Consider the following 6,920-nt stretch of genomic DNA (forward strand, 5'->3'; position numbering starts at 1 on the left):
AAAGCACTCATAATTTTTTATCTTGACTTTGATAGTAGTTTCCCATTCATCATGTAATTTTCTAGGAATTGAAACTTCTAATTCCAACTTTTCTTCTAAAGCTTTCATCATAGCATCAACAATATGTTTAGTAAAAGCTTTATTTTGTTCATAAGCTTGGGGTGAATTTATCATGGATTGCAACAAAGAAATACAATCAATCAAAGAGCAACTATCATAATTGAAGTCTTTGTAATCCAAAAGAGTGGGCACATCACTAGTTAAAGCTTTGACCTCTTCAAACCCACTTTTATCAATTTTCTCAACAAGATTTTCACCCTCCGAATTACCAGGACGCCTTCTAACTAAAGTTGACTCTTCTCTAGTACCTTTTTCATCAATCTTAATTTTACTAAACAGGGAATCAATAGAAGAAACACCAATCATATTAAGATCTTCAGCATTTTTATGAAAGCGATCACTAGAAAACGTTTTTTTTCTAAAAATTCTCTTTTAGCTCTAAGCATAGCGGTTCTTTTCTTACTTTCATCCATAGAAACATAAAGAGCTTTAATTGATTCCTCAACTTTAGGCACAAAAATTTTCATCTTGAGATTTTCTACATCATGAGCAATTCTATCAACGCTTCTAGACAAATCATCAATCTTATTCAACTTTTCTTCTATGGTAGTGTTGAAAACCTTTTGCGTGTTGATAAATTCTTTAATATTATTCTCAAGATCAGAGGTGTTCCTATTATTATTATAAGAAGTATTTCCATAGCAATTACCATAATTATCAGAGGAATTGCTAGGAAAAGGCCTAGGATTAAAATTACCTCTATAAGCATTGTTGTTGAAATTATTTCGAGAGATAAAATTCACATCTATGGCATCACTGGTTTGCTCAATCAAAGTAGACAAAGGCATATCATTGAAATCAATAGGAGCAGTTTTACTAGCAACCAATTTCATAAGAGCATCAACTTTTTCACTCAAAGAAGAAATTTCTTCAACCAAATTAACTTTTTTACTAGTAGGAGCTCTTTCGATATGCCATTGCGAATAATTTGCCATGATATTATCAAGCAATTTGGTAGCTTCACCCAAAGTAATTTCCATAAATGTACCACCCACGGTGGAATCTAAAAGATTATGAGAAACAAAATTCAATCCCGCATAAAAATTTTGTATGATCATCCAAAGATTTAACCCATGAGTTGGGCAATTCCTTAGCATCATTTTCATCCTTTCCCAAGATTGTGCAACATGCTCATGTTCAAGTTGCTTGAAATTCATGATCTGGGTTCTAAGGGAAATAATTTTTGCGGGCGGAAAATACTTAGTGATAAAATCATCTTTGCACTTATTCCAAGAATCAGTACTACTGCGAGGCAAAGAAAAAAACCAATTCATTTGCAGAATCACGCAAAGAAAATGGAAATAATTTCATCTTCACAACATCATTGTCCAAATCTTTTTTCTTTTGCATATCGCATAATTCCACGCAGGTATTAAGATGGGATGTGGCATCCTCATTTGGAGTACCGAAAAATTGATCTTTCATAACAAGATTCAGCAAAGCAGTATTAATATCACAGGACTATGCACTCGTGGCGAGAGGAGCAATCGGAGTGCCAATAAAATCATTGTTATTGGTATTTGAGAAATCACACAACTTGGTGTTCTCTTGAGTCATGATGACTACGCAACAAGATTGCACTCAAAAACAGATCCGGCAAGAAAATGGCGAACGAAAAAGAGGGGCAAATAAAACGGCAAATTTTTGTGAAGTGGGGGAGAGGAAAACGAGAGGCAAATGGCAAATAATGTAAATTGCGAGGAGATGAGATTTGTGATTAGGAACCTGGTATAGGTTGAAGATCCTCCCCGACAACGGCGCCAGAAATTCCTTTTGATGCGGCTTGAAGCTAATTCGGTATTTTCCCCAAAGAGGAAGGGATGATGCAGCACAACAACGGTGTGTATTTCCCTCAGTGATGAGACCAAGGTTATCGAACCAGTAGGAGAACCAAGCAACAACACGTAAGCGGCCTGCACACAAATAACAACTACTCGCAACCCAACGTATTAAGGGGGTTGTCAATCCCTTTCGGGTAACGGTGCCAGAAATTGGCAAAACAGACATGAATAAATTGTAGTAGATTGATAGATCAAATGCCAAATAAAATAAATAAGGATAAATTGCAGCAAGGTATTCTTGTATTTTTGGTTTAATAGATCTAAAAATAAAAGGTAAATAAAATAGATCACGAAGGCAAATATATTAAAGAAGAGACCCGGGGGCCGTAGGTTTCACTAGTGGCTTCTCTCGAGAAAAATAGCAAACGGTGGGTAAACAAATTATTGTTGGGCAATTGATAGAACTTCAAATAATCATGACGATATCCAGGCAATGATCATTATATAGGCATCACGTCCAAGATTAGTAGACTGACTCCTGCCTGCATCTACTACTGTTACTCCACACATCGACCATTATCCAGCATGCATCTAGTGTATTAAGTTCATGGGGAAATGGAGTAATGCAATAAGAACGATGGCATGATGTAGACAAGATCTATCTATGTAGAGATAGACCCCATCGTTTTATCCTTAGTAGCAATGATACATACGTGTCGATTCCCCTTCTGTCCCTGGGATCAAGCAGCGTAAGATCGAACCCACTACAAAGCACCTCTTCCCATGGCAAGATAAATAGATCAAGTTGGCCAAACAAAACCCAAATATCGGAGAAGAAATACAAGGCTATAAGCAATCATGCATATAAGAGATCAAAGAAGATTCAAATAACTTCCATGGATAAAAATATAGATCTGATCATAAACTCAAAGTTCATCTGATCCCAACAAACACACCATAAAAAGAGTTACATCATATGGATCTCCAAGAGACCATTGTATTGAGAATCAAACGAGAGAGAGGAAGCCATCTAGCTACTAACTACGGACCCGAAGGTCTACAAAGAACTACTTACACATCATCGGAGAGGCACCAATGGAAGTGGTGAACCCCTCCGTGATGGTGTCTAGATTGGATCTGGTGGTTCTGGACTCTGCGGCGGCTGGAATTGATTTTTGTCAACTCTCCTAGGGTTTCTGGAATATTGGGGTATTTATAGAGCAAAGAGGCGGTCCAAGGGGCGCCCGAGGTGGGCACAGCCCACCAGGGTGCGCCTGTGCCTCCTGGCGCGCCCTGGTGGGTGATACGTCTCCAACGTATCTATAATTTATGAAGTATTCATGCTGTTATTTTATCATTCTTCGATGTTTTACAATCATTTTATAGCAACTTTATATCATTTTTTGGGACTAACCTATTGACCCAGTGCCCAGTGCCAGTTGTTGTTTTTTGCTTGTTTTTACATAGCGGGAAATCAATATCAAACAGAGTCCAAACACCGCGATACTTTTTGAAGATTTTTCATGGACCAGAACACCCAGGATGGGCCAGAGAAGCACCTGGGGGTGCCCCAAGGGGGCACAACCCACCAGGGCACGCCCCATGCGTGCCCAGGTGGGTTGTGCCCACCTCGGTGGCCTCTTGCACCCCCTCTTTACCCTATAAATTCCCAAAAATTCCAGAAACCCTCGGGGTTAACCTACATCAGAAGTTCCACCGCCACAAGGCTTTGTAGCCACCGAAAACCAATCTAGACTCTTTCTGGCACCCTTCCAGAGGGGGGAATCATCTCCGGTGGCCATCTTCATTATCCCGGCGGCCACCACGATGAGGAGGGAGTAGTCCACCCTCGGGGCTGAGGGTTTGCACAAGTAGCTATGTGTTATGTTTTGGCACTCAACTCGCGGATTCCCGAGGTGGCATTGGGGTAATCTATGCATATGGGTTGATGCACGTTCTTGTCTTTGTTTCTCCAGTAGAAATCTTGGGGCACTCTTTGAAGTTCTTTGTGTTGGATTGAGTATTATGAATATGAATTTGCTTTGGTGTTATTTTAGTACGAACTCTAGGATAGATCGAATGGAAAGAATAGCTTTGTGTTATTTTAGTATGAACTATTTAATAGATCGAACGGAAAGAATAGCTTTGAGGTGGTTTCGTACCCTACAAACGATCTTCTTATGCTCTCCACTAGATAGGAACTTTGGAGTGATTCTTCGTTGCATGTTGAGGGATGGTTATATGATCCAATTATATTAACACTGTTGAGAGATTGCACTAGCGAAAGTACGGACCTTAGGCCTCATTTTTAAGCATTGCAATACCGTTTTTGTGCCCGTTACCTTGCTATTTTTATTTATTCAGATTATAAAAATATGTTTCTACCATCCATATTACACTTTTATCACCATCTCTTCGCCAAACTAGTGCACTTATACAATTTGCCATTGTATTGGGTGTGTTGGGGACACAAGAGATTTCTTGTATTTAATTGCAGGGTTGTTTGAGAGAGACCATCTTCATCCTACGCCTCCCACAGATTGATAAACCTTAGGTCATCCACTTGAGGGAAAATTGCTACTGTCCTACAAAACTCTGCGCTTGGAGGCCCAACACGAGTCTACAAGAATAAAGTTGCATAGTAGACATCAAGCTCTTTTCTGGCGCTGTTGCCGGGGAGGTGAGTGCATGAAGGTATATCTTTAGATCATGCAATTGAATCTTTTAGTTTCTTGTTTTATCACTAGTTTGGTTTATAAAATAAAACTACATAAAAATGGAATTGAGGTTGCATCATATTATTGATCATCTTTATAATATATTTCTTGAAAATGATGGATCGGAAAATTGTGCTCAATTCTTAGAAGAAGAAGTCAATAAAATGTTTGGCACAAAATATTTGAATGATGAGCATGATTGCAATGTTGTTAGTATGAATTCTTTGAATATCCATGATTATAATGATATGCAAAGCCATAAGCTTGGGGATGCTATATTTGATGAATATGATATTTTTAATCCCCCAAGTTTTGATGAGAAAATTTGTTATGATTATTGGATGCCTCTTATTTATGATGATTATATTGATGAAAGTGGATTTGGAGAGGTCGTGACTTTATTTAATGATGAATCCACTATTTTGGAGGAGGTTGCAATTGATTGTGACAATAAAGTTCCTATATATGATGATTATGCTGATGACATGTATGCCATAAAGAATAATGATAACCATGAAACTTGTCATCATGATTTTAATTTTCAATCCCATGATAGTTACTATGTTGAGTTTGCTCCCACTACTATTCATGAGAATAAATTTGCTTATGTGGAGAGTAAGAAAATTTCTATGCTTATGCATCATGAAAAGAGTGCTTTATGTGATAGTTATATTGTTTATTTCATTCATGATGCTACTGAAAATTATTATGATAGAGGAACATATGCTTCTACATATTGCAATCATATCAAGTTTCCTCTCTATGTGTTGAAAATCTTGAAGTTGTGCTTGTTTTGCCTTCCTATGCTAGTTGGTTCTTGTCCCATAAATTGTTTGATCACAAAATCCCGATGCATAGGAAGTGGGTTAGGCTTAAATTTGATTGCCATGTGATTCATGATGCTCTCGTTATGTTTCAATTCTTTACTTTTATGTGAGCATCAATGAAATCATCGTGCCTAGCTAAAAGGCATTAAAGAAAAGCGCTTGTTGGGAGACAACCCAACACTTTTACCTACTGTTTTTGTGTGTTCACATGATTAGGCTACTCTATTAATCATGTTTTCTTGCTTTCGTTTCAATAAAGTTCCAAGTAAGACCTTTGGGATGGCTTACGGTGATAGTTGATTTGATCTTGCTGAAAAATAGAAACTTTTGTGCTCAGGAAAACAATTCTCATTTTTAACAGAAGCGTGATAAAATGCTGATTCTTTCTGCAGAAGATTAATAGACAAATTTCCCAAGTTTTCCTATTTTTCATAATTTTTGGAGTAGCATAAGTATTGTTGGAGTACAGATTACTACAGACCGTTCTGTTTTTGACAGATTCTGTTTTCTATGCATAGTTTGCTTGTTTTCTAGTTTCCATGGCTTATATTGATCAATATAAATTGTGGAAATGACATGCTACAGTAGGAATTGTGTGGAAACAATTATGAATCTTGTCTTTGACATTACCAAAGTGGATGATTTGCTTTATCATACTAACCTATCTCACGAAGTTCCGTTAAGTTTTGTGTGATTGAAGTTTTCAAGTTTTGGGTGAGATATAGATATGAGGAGAATAAGGAGTGACAAGACCATAATATTGGAGACTCCCAAGGCACCCCAAGGTAATATTCAAGGAAGATCCAAGCAACTAAGCTTGGGGATGCCCCGGAAGGCATCCCCTCTTTCGTCTCCAACATTATCGGTAACCTCACTTGGAGCTATGTTTTCATTCATCACATGATATGTGTTTTGCTTGGAGCATCATTTTATTTTGCTAGGATTTGCATGATGTTATTTATAATAATGTTTTTCATCTTTTATTTCAATAAAAGTGGCATTGATAGCCTTTACTATGCTTATTTTACAAGTCTACATGTTGCTGTTTGAAACAGAAAGTTTATTGCTGTTGCAAAAATTCCCTAGAATATTCAGAATGTGATAAAATGTTGAAACTTTTTGCAAAATAAGCTATGATAAATTCTCTACAGTTTGGTAAATTTTCATAAGTTTTGGAGTTAAATAAGTATTGATACTCTTGCATTCTTTACAGACTGTACTGTTTTGGCAGATTGCTGTTATGTTTGCATTGTTTGCTTGTTTAATGATTCTATTTGAGGATAGGAGTATTAAATATGCAGAGGAATTTAGTATGAAATGTTGAATAAATTTTTTAGTGATTTTCTACAGTAGAGAATGATAAAGTTTTTGCATTGGTTTATACTAACTTATCTCACGAGTTCTTGTTGAGTGTGTGGATGAAGTTTTTAAGATTTAGGGAAACCGGGATATAAAAGGAATTAAGGAGACACAAA

Source organism: Triticum urartu, chromosome 5 (genome assembly GCF_003073215.2).
Source record: "Triticum urartu cultivar G1812 chromosome 5, Tu2.1, whole genome shotgun sequence".
Taxonomy (NCBI): domain Eukaryota; kingdom Viridiplantae; phylum Streptophyta; class Magnoliopsida; order Poales; family Poaceae; genus Triticum; species Triticum urartu.